Source organism: Micropterus dolomieu, linkage group LG05, assembly GCF_021292245.1.
Source record: "Micropterus dolomieu isolate WLL.071019.BEF.003 ecotype Adirondacks linkage group LG05, ASM2129224v1, whole genome shotgun sequence".
In the NCBI taxonomy this organism is placed as follows: Eukaryota; Metazoa; Chordata; class Actinopteri; order Centrarchiformes; family Centrarchidae; genus Micropterus; species Micropterus dolomieu.
Genome location: NC_060154.1, coordinates 10,732,582 through 10,748,397, shown reverse-complemented (window position 1 = coordinate 10,748,397; position 15,816 = coordinate 10,732,582). Strand labels below are relative to the sequence as shown.

Genomic DNA, 15,816 nt, shown 5'->3' with positions numbered 1-15,816 from the left:
CCAAATTCTCCTCTGTGGCAACCATAATGAAGCGTGACAATAAGGGTCAATCAAAGTACTGCAATTACATACGCTGAAACCACCAGTGTGCAGAGTTGATGCAAAACAAATGGTCAATGGTGGTCAATCAGCTTCTAGCTTGTGGTGAAGTAGGCATTTTTCAGCAACCTGCAAATGACCTCATCAATTTTATTTGCCAATGTAGATTTTTACTTGCATTCAGCGAGTGGCAGGTGCTAATTTTGGACACTCGCAGGGACAGTAAGGACACACAGCAAAACCTGTTACACAAAAGTACCAAACACAATCTCACACTTTCAAAAACAGGCTATATGGTCAAAGCAGGAATTATATCACCGCAAAATGGCCAGCGCCATGGATGCCCTGGAGTGTCATTTAAAACTACATGCAAATAAACTAATGTTTCTACTTTTTCAGGTTACCACGTTACACTGTGAACAACAAATCCATGTTGAAATTACAGAAGTAAACTAAAGAAACCTTGCTGTCAAAATAAATTGTTCTTGCTGTCTACGGCTGCGCATACATCTTCCTAATTTTTTACTGTAGACTGATTTGTCTTCAAACAATGTAATTATAACTTATAATTATTGCACCATTGGTTTTGGCATTGGTTCCTACATTTTAGCCATGATGTCCCAATAAGTTGTATTTATCAATCAGCTTTGCCCTAAAAACTACTTAATTCCATGCCTGCATGACAGACCAATATTTATCTGTTGAGCTGTAGTGGCAAATTAGAGCTGCAAATAATGATTATTTTCATTGTAGATTAATCAGCAGACTATTTGTTCCGATTAATCAATTGTTTAGTCTATGGCTATAGTCTATTTAGTCTTTTTTGTTTGACCAACAGTCCAAAACCAAAAGATATATCATTTGCAATGATAGATAAGGAAAAAAAAAACATAAAATCCTCCAGACAATGTCACCCTTTTTGCTGAAACAATTAATCAACTGTCACAATGAAAATACAGGACTTATTTTAATTTGAATTAGGTTTCTGTCAATCAGAATGACCTCGTGATTGATCCACAGTGTGATATTCCTGCTACTTTTCAAACATTGAAACCGATATATGGAAGGAAAACCTAGCTACTACTTAAATGAAAAAGGTACTGTAGAAGAAGAGGAGTGTGAAAATAAATTTCACAACTTCTCCACACTTATTAACTTTTCACACATTATATGATGTGCCTCAGAAACTAAAACATGGGCTAGTGGTTTAGCGAATAGACTACTGACTCAGAGGTGAGATTACACCCCTGCCATACATACATGCACACCCTCTATCTGAAACACGACAACAGATTCCGACCAATAATGTTTTAACCTACAGAAGACTGTAGTGAGATCTCACCAATACAGAGCCGTTAAAAAGATGTCCTTAAAATATTTTGGTGTTGTAAATAATTTTCATCCCCCAGAGGGAACATTTAGTTTAGTTTTCTAGACATTTTTTTTATCACTTTCCATGAGGTACATAAACCTCAGGAAATAATCTTATACCTCTGTAGTCTATTTTCTGAGTAATTAAATCATGGAGGGGAAGTATAAATGGTATAAATGGCAAACTAGTACGAGTAATACAGTGGTATAGATTTGGCTTTACTGTGTGAACCAGCACCTCATTCTAGATAAAATCAACTATGTAAGTGAGTCATCAAAACAGTGGGTCTTCAATATATCTGTTGTTTTTTCTGCCAAGGACAACTTCTTCAATGTTACCATCTTCTGTATTTCCACATTGCTTACAACAGAGAGGACAGAGCATGTGTTTGTAGCTGCTAGCACAAGTTTTAAACATTTTAGCTTCTGATAGGACACTTGTTGTGTGGCAACTGTCAAAGCCACCACAACCACTTCCCTAAGCACTACGTGAACACTGCAGACTAAAAGGAAGATGCTGTATAGACATACATGATTATCTTGTAAATGTGACATAACTAGTTTCTCATGTGGTAAGTGCATTTATTTTTTTCTTACATTATTTGTTTAAACATTTCAGCTGAAACACTAACTCAAACTGTTTTGCTGTGCACATATAAATGTTTTTTTTTTACATTTGCAATATTTAATATGGTATTTATAAAGAGGTTTAAACCACACTAAAAAGGTATTAAAGGTGCTCCATAAATTAAGTTTTCTTGATTTTCTGGTGGCCTAGTGGTTTTAGACACTGACCATATAATAACAATGTCCCTGTATATAATCCGTTTACCTAATTTCCTGCCACCTCCCTACTGTCCTGTGTCAAATATTGCCAAAAATTTGTCTGTTCATCACCTTTGAACCAATTTCGGAACTTTTGTCGATATGACTTAGGCACCAACTCATATGATTTCAACACTGCCGATTTTATTCTCTCATCATCCAAATTAGCCTCACTACAAATGGCCGAATAAGCCTCCTGCGCCCTTCCAATGAGGACACACTGAAGCAAAAGCACCTTGTCTCAATCTGACCAGCACCTTGCCTCCGCAACGCGTTTCACAAAATGAAAAACGTATCAGGGTCACGCTCATTAAATTTTGGCAAAATAATATCGACACTACCAGAGGATTTGCGGACCAACCTGCATGCAGGCACCCCACAACATCACCCGGATGTGCCCCCGAGACAGCTTGTCAGAAAACAGCTGACACTAATCACATCACCACAACTTCATGAAAACAACAAACTGACGCAACCCAAAGGTGAAACGCCACTTATACCTGGGGAAATGCCTGTACAAAGCGTATCAACAGTTACACTTACCCTCTGATCAGCACACAAAAACCTTATACCAGGCAGGCACTAAGGCTTCCTGAAAACCCAACACACATGCATCTCCCAAGACTAAGCACAAAATCAGCCTACAGCTGCACCAAATAACTAATCAACAGTGCAGTGGCACCATGTAACCTGATGCACCAGACAAGTTTTTACAGCACTTACTTTTAGACGAGCCCACATTTGTTATGACCTGGCTCAGGAAGCCACAACAAAAGGGAGACACATCATGGTAAACATTTAACAACATATTTATTTAACGAAAACAAGCCAAATAAATTAAATTAGTTATTTCAAATTAACATCATTAAAGTATGAGGTATGTAGTCTTTGGTTTCAGTAGTGTCTGCACAGGATGATGGTTGCATGAATGTATATGTGTGAAGGTGTTTGTAGTAGGCAATAACAAGATAAATACCACAAAGCAACAATACAAAACCAAAGAAAACCAAACTGAATGGGAAACCGGGGAGCCGGCCCGCAGGGAGGTCTTGACCTGGCCTCAACAACAGCTCTCTGCAGAATGAGAAGACACAGTTAAAAATAGCCTACACTCAGGCACTGGGCCCAGGTGCGTCCTGTTTCTACAATCAGCTCTTAATCTACAAGGGAGAGAGAGATAGGCCACACCCACTCATGACACACGGAGAAAGAAACTGAGTCAGATGTCAGTTGGGCTCTAAATTAAACCCACAATTTCATCCAAAGTACTAATATTATAATAATGACAACAACAACAATAAAAAATAATTAAGGTATTGATATAATTAGATAAATATGCAAACATAAAAACTTGAATAATCCCTAACACTTTTGGGTTCTGTGTGCTCTACTAGTCTATCTACTCCAGCTAAAAGCAGGTGAAGTGGCTTTATTTACTTCACCTGCAGTATCAGAACATCAAAACAGTTCAGTCAGTACAGAAGGCTCCATCAGCAGAATAATTGAAATAAACCAATACCTATTAAAACAGAGAGCATGAGACACAAGTAATGTGACAAACACTGTAGAGTAGGCCTACAACAACTTCATGTCATCATAAAGTGAAGCTGACCATATGCCCTTCAATCTGGATTGATTTGGACTGAAAGCTGAGAGTGAATGCATTTTGGAGGTCAGGGGATGGTGTATCAGAGCACCTGACAACACTGACATGTTTAAACATTACACAGATGGCGATAACGTTATAGATGACGTCACTGAAATGTTACAATGATGTAAATACACACATAATGTTTGCAAGCTGCTTCTTCAATACAGTTACAGACAGACAAACCAACCAGGCAAACATTAATGTGGTGGTGGTGGGGGGTGGTGTTTCCATAGGAGGGCTCCTCTCAGAAAAAATTGTATTTATTGAGAGTGTAATTATATTTTGGTAATTTCAATTTTACTTTCCACCAAAACTTATGGTTAAGCTGCTCGCTTTTTTTGCTGTAATAAATTACCCTAAAAGTCACTTTTCTTTATTGCACTCCTCATTTTACTGTTTGACACACTTGGTGAAATTTGGTTAACTTGAATTACTTCTATCTGAAAACTGGCTGTGAGTTAGAATCGCAAGGGAGCTTTTCTTAATGAGAAATGTGTTGGCTGAACGGGCTTAAGCATTAACTTGATTAATGAAGAGTAAGGAGAGGGAACAAAGGTGCGTTTGGTCTCTGTGGCTCTATGCATGCAACTAAAATAATTTTAAAGCAGATACCATACTACATCATTTTATAATAGCAATATTTCCCAGGGTTTTCACAGGTTCATAAAGACCTAAATTATGACCTAAAGTATGTATGTGAAACTGACAATAAGGAGGGTTACAATTAAAATCACAGGAAAAACACCAACACTACTATTGCAAACAGTTTGCCGCCACATGAAAAATATCTTCTCCTTTTAACATTTAATAGCTGACATTTACAGCTGCAAGTGTGTGTGTGTGTGTGTGTGTGTGTATATATATATATATATATATATATGTATAAATAAAAGAAAGGTTCTCATTTTAAACTACGTGACGCAGGAAATAAACTAACATTTCCCAGTGTCTTCGTCATCACACTTTGAGACATAAGGCACGATGCCACAAAAGGACTCTTTTTTTCTTTTTCCCTGATAATGCTAACATTACACTGTGAACAACAAATCCATATGAAATCATAAAAAGAAACAAAGAAACCTTGCTTCTGTAAATAAAGCTACAAAACTATAATTATTTCTCATTTTATGGCTACAGCTCAGTCTCTCCAAATAGTTACATTGACCACAAACCATAATGCAAGTTTTATTTTTCCTACATTTTAGACACAAAAAGCAAAAGGTGATGGACACTCAATTTACTGAGATTGGGTTGAACTCCCTGCAGTGGCCTGCTTCATTTTTGTGGCTAATCCTACAGTCTACATATGAAATTCATGCCAATACCAATCACTGCAGGAATAGCCCAGTTCTTATGTTTGGCAGCAACAAAATATCTTCGGATGCCTCACTACATAGCCAAAACATCACAGTCTGTGTCACTGTCTGTGTCTTTCTGTCTTTTTTGACAACCGATCATCCGATCGACTTCACACTTGTGGGTGTACAGTGTCGAATTTGCTGCAATTTAGTTAAATGGTGGCGCTATAATAACAAATTTCACAATTTGGCAACAACATTAATTTATTTTTCCTGGATACTGTAGGTCCAGACCAAGCCGCTGGTCTCAGCGGCTCTGGCCATCGCTGCCATGGAAGTGCCTAACTGTGGCTAATCCAATAAAGGACAAAGAGGTGGAGCTGAGGTGAGACGAATGAAGCCTGGTTGCTTTAAGCCTTAATATAATTTAAACTATATAATTATATAAAACTTAGATAGCTATGAGAAATGTTGTTAATTATACTTTAATCCTCTTAAGATGAATATACCATGCTGTCTGCTAGAACATTGTGTGATTATATAAAAAATACCAAAATGTACTGATTAAATAATTTTCTACAAATAACTGAATTTAACAGTTGCTTATAAACATCAGTCTACACTTGTAGACTTGTAAACTTTCATGACCCTAAACACTATTTTTACTTATGACTGAAAGAATTTGGGATTTTTACAGCAGGGTGATGCAGCTTTCCTCGAGTTTCCTCAAATGGCTTACAGGTCATGATTGTGTACATGGAAAATATACTTCCTACGTCACTACCCATCATCACTGCTTTTTCTCTCACTGGTCAGTTTCTATTTTAAAAATGAAAATTACTTTAAAAAGTCACTCTCATGTCTATACTTAACATTCTGTTGTGAAATGACAAATAATCTCCAATCATCACAATACATACTAGAGTTCTGCAGATCTTTAAACGTTTCTGTTATTTGAGACATGAAAGACCAATTTAGGCATTGTCCAAACAAAATGTAATCAACTGTTCTGACGTAAATGAGACACATGCTGCCCGTTTTCAGTCATGAGGAATAAGTGAATAAATGAAGGTACAGCATTAAGCGTCAGATTTGTGTTTACTGTGGTTAGGTGTCTCCAATGATTCTGAACTTGGCTTTGTGTCTGCTAAACAGAAACCTCAGGTCAGAGACAGGCAGTCCATCAGCTGCTAGGATCCTTTCTCCTACATACACAGAGGCAGATTCAGCACCTTGAATTTACGTCTGTGTATGAAACATGCTTCATAAATAAAAAGGCCTTGCCTCACTATTTGACCTGTGCCAGGCCTGCTGAACACAGTGCTGAACACCTTAGGCAGCAAACAAGAAACTCTCTTTCATTACATGAACAATGAGGTCCATTGAGATGGCACTTGTCCCGACGTCAACAAAATCATGATTTCCCACAGCTACCTTCTCATGAGACAATGGGGCATTTTTTGCCAAAGCAAACCCATGACACATTTTGATGACGTGAATAGCAGCTTCTGTACACCCCATTACTTATTAGCCCCTGAAACAAATGCAAGTTCAGCAGGGTCACAGTGTCTAAAAGACTCTGAAGATGACCCCTGAATCTCAACTGTCAAAATTAATTTTAATGACCACAACTTTTCCTGACCACAAAAGGCTTCTAATAATGAACACTACCTGTGTGTGTGTGCCAAGGTGAAGCACCTCTGCATGGCAATTCTACGGTTCACGAGGAGCTTGCGGAATAGCAGAGGAGAATGGTGGGGGGAGTTTCGAGGAGAGTCACAGGAGGACATCCTTGGGGATCCACAGGGTGAGCCCGACATTGACTGCAGTTTCAGCTGAATGGGCTGAGGGCTGCTGAGTGGGAAGGAACCAGCCTCCCCAGAGCTTCCCGAAAGGGCCTCACTCATGCTGCTGTGTAAGGGTTGAACAAAGCCTGATCTCTTGTGCAGCTCTCTCAGTCCTGAAAGGTAATCCAGGTCGTCCATTTCAAGGATGCAGCGTAACTCTCAGGTCTGTCTTGTAATGATGCACTTCATGCTGAGACTCTTGTGGGAGTCTCTTAATTCTTCAGATCAACTGTTGCCTTACAGCTTGAGAATCTTCATAACCTTTTTCAACAGAGCTATCTGCAAGCACTGTTGATGGACACGGACACGAGTACAAGAGTGAGCCCTCCCCTCAGCAGTAAGATCTGTTTACATAGTACTGAGCCCTGCCTAAATATGGCCAGGCCTGAATTATAGTGTTGTTAGTTTATCCTACAACTAGCTGTGTCCAGCATTTCCCTCAAGCAAGAGTAAACTCGTAACCGCCAACCTCACCAGTTTACATTTGTTTCCTTCCTCTGCCCATCATTGCACAAGCATTAACCAATAGTTATAGCTCTGCCTGTGTAGACACATGTCAGAGCTGTGTTGCGTCAAGAGGCTGCAGACTGGATAGATTTTCATTATGCTGGTCAGTGGGGCCCCCTTCTCTCTAAAAGCCGAGGCTGCTTGAGATAAGAGATAACAGATTCCCTGGAAATGTCACTTCAACTTTTAGTGGTATCTCAAGTGAATAACGTTTCCCAATGGGGTTGAGGGGTGACGGAAAAACAGAGATCAAGCAGTGTTTCATCTTTGACACACAGATAACCAGCGTCCCAAACCTCCTATACCCAAAACCAAACCTTGAGAATTAGTTTATGCCAAAATACACAAACCGAAGTCCTAAATCTGCTTGTACCTAAACATTTCCATTGATAAGTATCTTGCTGTAAATACACGTTGCTCCGACCTTATATTATGTAACACTATGCAACTTACAGTACATGTTCTATATGCTCCTATCAACTACACAGGTTCACACTACAGTTTCAGAGACCATAAAGGCTGCCATTGTTTGGCTTTGTGTCAGGGTTCAGGAATATTTATCCTGATGCTTATCACTAATGTGCTTAAGACGGCAGCAGACAAAAGCAAATATGACCCTTGCACTGGAATATTTTGACTGTAATTGTGATCCAAGAACATATGCTTTTGTAAGAGCTGGTTTAATCAACACATTTCTGTCTCAGTTTTACAACTCCCATGTTAGAAAATACATCAAGATAAAAAAACTGCAAATCATTCGCTGAGTTTCAAATCTTATTAACTGCATCATCCATCATTCAAACTATTTTATGAAAGCTTATCTTTCTTTTTTAAATGTGATTTTAGCCTTCTTTGTTATTAAGATGTTCAATGCCATGACATCTATGCACTGCAATTATCATAGATCACCTGTCAATCAAACAGTGTGACCACAGTGTCTTTATGCTAAGGTTTTATCTTGACGAAGTCTGAGTTTCTGTGGGTAGTGCTCTTTCCTTTGTCTGTTCAATCATAGTAACATGAGAGCTGCACAACCAAATGTTTAGAACAGCAAATGTTTAGGCTCTTGTGAACTACCTATAGGTGAAATCACTGTTATTAACAGCAATGTGAGTGGTGGGCTGAGGAAGATGATTAATGCTTAAAACCTACAATTATTGCCTTTTAGATATGTATCTAAAGTATCTACAGATCGTTATCATTTTTATGGTGTATCAGAAAATGAGCCCAACATTTATTATTTACTTTTTCATTATGTCTCTTTGTCACTCTGCATACATTTTAATGAAGCATTAAAATTAAAGGGCTCTTGGGCCTGAGGGGCCGACTGCCAAAAGTACCGATTTAACTCAGGAGGATTTGGGGGGGGGTCACTGCTCAGTAACATAAACACAGCTGTTCTATGAAGTGCTGCTAAATGTGACCAGCAGATGGTGTCCACTCACAAACACACAGCCAAATCCAAGGCACCTTGCCTAGGATAAATACAATATCTATCTCCAGCATAGGCCCCAGAGTGTTTTGAACCTCTAACCCTGGAAATAGTCCACATCATCTGCTACACCTATGACTGAATGAGGGGTTGGCTGACTGAGAGAAAATAATTGAAAACACAAAAAAATGTAGACAGCGTGGGCCTAGTCAATCAAACCGTTGCCATTATGAGTCAATGGGGAGAAAAGACGAGGAGCTGACTCTCATGCCTTTTCCTAAAGTGACTAATGCCGGGATATGTGGAACTATTTATTCGACTGAGTCACATACCCTTCCTCCTCCCACACCAACACCAGATCAAACACACACAAGCACACAACGCTGGCTGGTTGAACTGGAACGCACACACACAAATTAATTTTAAAACACAGACAAACTTAGATACCCGGAAAACCTTTGCAGTTAACAGTACACAGCTACTTCATCCATTAAGCTCCAGTATCTGTAACGCCTTAATTCCACTAGGCATGGCTCTATAACATCGTGTCTGCAACCTGGTTTTGTTCTGTCCTCTGTACAGCTACAGGGGGGGTGCTGAGCTGCTTTTGGGGGGCGTTTGTTGGTTGGAAATTCTAAAGCGAGTTTAAACTTAAGATTCACAACAATACGAGTTTAAACTTTAAACTATTTGCAAAAAAGTGTGGTCTGCAACACTAAAACCTGCCAGTTTAGTCCACTGCGACTGGACGAGACTGTGTATTTTTTCTCCGTCTGCTACTTGTGGTGCAGCTTCGTGCTGCCTTAACAGGAACGGGAAGTCAGAGTATCATCTCTAAAATTTTACCCACATGCTGTTTACTGTGTAAACTCTGTAAATTTGACGTTCTCTTTCTTGGTGGAAAAGTGCTTATTTCTCTGAGGAATATACCGTGAACGTGTTGTTATTGCAGCGGTCACACATTCACAAGAGGGATATTCTGCTGTCGGACTTACCCTGAAAGCAACTTTGCTGCGACACCAGCGAGTGACGTGGACCCACCTCACGCTGTGAGTCGCAGACAGTTTGCGCCAAAGCCGACATATAGGCTATTAGCAAGCAAGTAAGGAGCATAGCTAATAAAGAGAGCTAAGTTAATGTTAGAATACAGCTGGGTTTTCGAGGCTTGCATGCTGTATCTGCGCCTCATTCTGTGAGAAACACTGAGTTATGATAAGTTATTAACAGATGAGCTAATAAAGTCCAGTCAATAACTGAATTAAAACGGATTAATTTATTACGGAGATGAAAAGGGGCCACAAACACATTTAAATAGGTTACTTCCCCACAAAAGAGGAAGTAAGACTTAATCATGTGTGTTGACTCTGCAGGGATGATATTAAATAAGTTGATCTACAGGAGAAAAATATTTAAAAGCAATAACAATGCATGAGGGCCTCACTACATTATATTCTATTATAATTATATATTTTGAATTGTCACCTGCCACCTGAATTTTTAGACATTTCCATCATAAATTGTTGCAGAAAAGGCAGAAATTGGAGGAGAAATTAAGTGTTTAATGCTCAAAATCTTCTGGGGGAGGACCCCCATACCCCCCATTTTTTAAGTGCCCCATCGAAGAAAACAGTATCTGGCTTCACACACAGTTTCTGGGAGGAACATTCACTTATTAATTAAATATAATTACTTTTCACATGGCTTTTTTGTTACCTTTTCCATGTTTTTAATATAGTAACAATAAAAAAAATCAACAATATTTAGGGCAAATAGCAAACAACTTTTTTGATGGGGTTGGTAAGGGACCTGGATAATGGATAGGGGGGCGCTGTCCCAAAAAAGGTTGAGAACCACTGATTTAAAGGTTCAGTGTGTAATATTTCTGAGGCTCTATTGAGAGAAATACAATAGAAGATCCATAACTATGCTTTCAGTGGTGTGTAAAGACCTTACCTGATGAACCATTATGTTTTTATTACCTTAGAATGAGACATTTTTATCTACATAACCGCGGACACCCCCTGCTGTGGAGGTCGCTGTATTTTGTCGTCCTGTTTCTACCGTAGCCGTCAACAAACAAACAGCGCTACAGAACGCGTTTCGCCATCACGCCGTTCTTCTTCTGCTTGTCTAATCCCGGTGTAGAGGCCCGTCACTACATTGAATACGTACAAAGAAGAAGAAGAAGAGGGAATAATAATAATATGAATAGTAATATACAGTCTCCGAGTAGTCTTCTGGTTTATTAGAAGAAGAGAAGTGACATTTGGACAACTGAAGGAGCACACGTGTTATTTAGCAGGAGAGCCGACAGCCAGACAGAGTCAGGACAGACAGCTGATGGCAGAAATCACGGATTTTGTGAATTTTCCAAGATGGAAGGCTATAACGTTAATGTGGGACAGATGTTTTGAATGCGGTGCTGAAGTTGTCTGTTTTCTGCTGGACAGGTAATTAACTTTGTTTGTCAGACTTTAGCGATGCAAATGCAAACTGTTGTTTAATAGCTTTAGCTTGAAGCTGGCCATAATCACAGAGAGCCGTGACATGTTTCCCCTGTCAGTGGTGTGAAATATGGATTAATTTCATGGTGCCTACTTATTCTCCAGCCTGTGGGTTGGCTTTGCCGGTTACTTAGCGAGAGAATCAGCTGATCAGTAAGGTTAATTGGCAATAAAACCGTAACGTTAGCTTAGAGCATGGACGCATCAGCCAGCTAAACTTTTACTGACTGGTAGAAAACAATGTAATGTTAGTTGGATTGTTTTATTCTCCAGTGCTGTGCTTTGGCTTGTGGTGTTATGTTAGTTGGATTAATTTCATGTAGTTACTCTCTCTCTCTCCAGCGCTCTGTTTTTGGCTTTGTATGTTAAGTTTGTGAGAATCAGCTGATCGCCAATTGGCAAAAAAAACGGCAGCGTCCAGCATCGAAAACTCAGATCAGCCAGCAAAACTTTGAAAAAATATGTAGTTGGATTGTAACTTCATGTAGTTATTCTCCAGCCTCTGTTATGGCTTTGTTATGTGAACAGAAATGCGCCGTTACCTTCCTCACATTGTACTGCCCTGGTGGAAAACATGTATTTCTTTTTACTGCTAAAGGTGATATATAACAAGACCGTGTGCCTATCAAGTGACCAATAATAAATACTTTCCGAATTTGCATAAAAAAACTTATTGGATATTGCTTCCCACTGTGCACACAAATATGTAATTTGCACTTTCACATGCTAAATGCCCATTAAAATGTTGCACCGTTTTACCACAAGCTGAAATTAAGGCCGTCAGTACTACTTTGTGTTTCTTTATATTTCAATAAATTCAAAAGAATTTTTGGTAATATTTGCATGCTTATCTAAATAAGCAAAGTGAGAGGAGCCTTGATCCTCACCGGCCAATGCCTTTGTAAACTTTTATAATGGACTGTGGTGCAAAAACAGTGAGGCTTACATTGTCCTGTTATCTGTCAGTGGTCAGACTTGATGCACTAGATGTGATAGTGTTTGAGAATTTCTTTATTTACTTTGGTATGTTAGTCCAGATGAGCCAACCCTCCCAAGATGTAAAATAATGTATTACAGGAGTATGAGAAATCATGTAGCACTTAATTTCTTCATGTGGCTATGGTTTATTAAAGAAAAAGTAACAATAATATTCAAAAATAAAAAAGGTTTTACATAATTTCTATAATTTCTTAACACATCTATCTAAAGAAACCTCATGTCTTGAATGGCAATCTCTTTTATCTCATAGATGACATCTTTGTCCTGTCTCAGGCACCGTAGCTATACTGCTCGCTTGGGTAGGGGAGGGGGGTGCAATTTGCAACCCTCGCCACTAGATGTCACTAGAACTTACACACTTACCTGGTAGGCTACATAGTTAATTTATTTCTCTTTTTGTCTGTTATTATTGGGGGTGGTGATGGCGCAGTAGATAAGATACATGCCTTTGGTGTGAGAGACCGGGGTTTGATTACCACTGCAGTACATCCACATCCACCAATGTGTCCCTGAGCAAGACACACACCCTAGTTGCTCCAGAGGTGTGCGACCTCTGACATATATAGCAATTGTAAGTCGCTTTGGATAAAAAGAGCCATCTAAATGAATAAATGTATTGTCTTTATTGTTGATACAATAATGACTCTGCACCTGGTATTTTATTGTTATTATTATTTTATTTATTTTGGCTTCAGTCAAAAATAGACTAGAATGGCTGTGATCAGATCTGGGGGGTGTAATGCAGCCAGAAAGTGATGCAGATGTGCACGGTGGAATCCACGGGTAACTGCATCATACTACCTCTTACATACTCAACCAAGGAATTTTAATAAAAACAACCCTAACTACATAAATACAATTTAATTTAATCTACACACTCTTCCTAAGCCAGCCGCAGCTCCTATTGAAAACATCTCTCTCAAGGCTATGTTTTTAATAAAAAAGAGATTTCCTTCTAAAGTGTGTGTGTATGGTGTGTTTTTTCAGCAGCTAATCTTACATAATGAATGACTCTTCAGGTGCTTTGCAGTGGTGCGGTGAAAGAGATTACAAAGACCCACGCTTTCACAGAAAGTGACAGGAGATTTGAGGGTTATTTGGATGTAAGTGGATCTAGAAGTAGTGAACATTTCAACACAGAAACAATGACATACCCAAAAAGTATTTCCGAGGACCAAACTCTATCTGATCCAACAAAAAAAGATGGAGGATTAGACCTGCAATATGCACCTGTTTAAAAGGACTTACGTATTTTTATTGTAGCTTTTTGGATTTCAAGGTGACTACTTCTTCTGTCTGTAAGGACTGTGTGCTAGAGGCACCAAAAAGACTTCCATCACATGACGCAGTGTTAAGTGACACAGCCGGTGTTTGGTGCACTTTAAGCTGCTTTAGGCAATTTGCCAGCATTAAGAAAAGAGCAATGTTGTTGAGTCTCATGGCAGTGCCACCATGATTTTTACACTTCTGCTATTTTCAATGTTCAAACTATTTGAACATTAACCTTGATTACTGCCTTTCAAAGTGCATCCTAACAGATTACCGCTGCCTACAATGCTTAAACATGGAGAATGCATCTCCGCACACTCACTCATCACATTTTTAAAGGTATGTATTGATATTTTTTTTAAAGATACATGCATACTTTCATACAAAACAGATGAATTACATGATAAAGTATAACCACTGAGTTCAGCACTTTGCATTGATTCTATGCTCAACTTAGCAGCAAGTATAGATCAAACTAAATACAGTACTTTGTGTGTAGGCAGCCTTATGACTGATGATTGAACTGTTGGCCTGTTGCTGCTTTGAAAAGTCTTCCTTGAGCTACCATTCTCAGGTTCTTATTCATGCTGCCTCTCTCTGGAGGGTACTGTGACTGTAAACAACGTGCACAAAATATGTAGTTTCATCAATATTAACTAATGCAACCACAGTCAACAATTAGCCTACTGCAGTCATGAGTTTTAAGATAGCCACTATCATCCAATGTGATGAAGTCAGTAAAAGGAATATTTTTTTTAAAGTCACAGGGCATATCCCCAAATCTCATTATAAGCAGTCAAGGACAATTTAAACACACTGCCCACAAGACAGTTATAGCATGTGAGCCACGGTGCACTCCACATCAACAAACATGTAAACCAGCTACAACAGGTTAGGAATTAAAAACCTGCATCAAAAAGTAATAAAGAAAGGTGTAGGGAGTTCGTTCTCAACTCAGGGAATGAATGCTCACTCTAAAGATGATTGCATCATCACTCTGAAGCTTGGCAGGGAGCAGCAACAACAACAGTATCACTAGTAATAATTGTAATGAAAATAAATACTTATTTATTTGGCCCAGAAAGCCAATGGGGACACAGGGGAAGCAGCTGGGGCCACTAACTACTATACTCTGCTCATTATTGTCAAAAGGGACAAACGTTCTACACACACAGACACACACACACACAGTGTAAGCAATACCGCCCTCATCAATGCCACCAGACCCATTGACAAAAAACATAATTTTACCTATCTAGTCTACCACTGCCTCGATCAGTTTGTTTGTGTAATTATGTGAGTTCGGGGTTTTTAACCCTTTAAAACAACCAAAGTCACCCCCACATCAAAGTCACACAATAGCACAAACAGAATAACCGGCCAAGGCAGCAGTACACCAGCAACACCTGCGTTATGCAAGGTACAATTAGCTTTTGTCAAGGGAGTCTGGTGGTTTTGACGAGAGCAATAAAAAGGATCTTACTCCTTAAAAAAAGTCAGAAAAATATATTAACAGTTTGAGCCTGTCAAAAACAAGTACTTTGACTGTGTACTATTGCCTGCAAGGATCACAGGGTGTAATCCTTTACTGCTGCTAACTACAGTTTCAATTTTAAAAAATGTGGTCCCAATTAGTCACAGAGACACAAATAGTGGGACATGGAAACAGGTTGAAATATACTGAACTTAGCCGTTAAGGAATAAATCTGGAAATACTAATCCAATGAAATCCAATGAATAGACCAAAACTGTGTTAGTCCCTCAAGACTTCCCTACCCTGTTGTGGCTCTCAGCCCTTAGCCTGTTCATTTCCTACTGAAGATGTAAATCTTTAAACACAAATCACAGCTATATAGTTAATAGTGCTTTGTTGAGGACTACTTTAATTTAATTTGTTTTTTACAGCAGCAGAATGGCGTATGTAGAATTGATGCAAAATAAACTATAGTCCCCACATTCACCACATAGAAGAAACATTCATGTCCATGCAACAGAGTGGCTCATTGATTCGTTTTAGAACTTCTATCATTCTACCATTTATATCTACATAACTGCGGGTCCCCCCTTCAATGGA

The 15,816-nt window shown here is 39.0% G+C and overlaps 1 protein-coding gene across 5 annotated transcripts in view; it reads right to left on the bottom strand.

Annotated features, from left to right (window-relative positions):
- The window catches only part of LOC123970898 (cAMP-specific 3',5'-cyclic phosphodiesterase 4D-like), a 124,715-nt gene that overhangs the window by 51,851 nt on the left and 57,048 nt on the right, over positions 1-15,816 (bottom strand). Inside the window, exon 1 of one of the 5 annotated variants that reach the window (XM_046049280.1) lies at positions 2,779-2,833. The exons of the other annotated variants lie outside the window; for them this stretch is intronic. The gene's annotated coding sequence lies outside the window, so the exon portion shown is untranslated. Of the gene's footprint in view, positions 1-2,778; positions 2,834-15,816 lie in introns of those variants that run through there. 5 annotated transcript variants of the gene reach the window in all.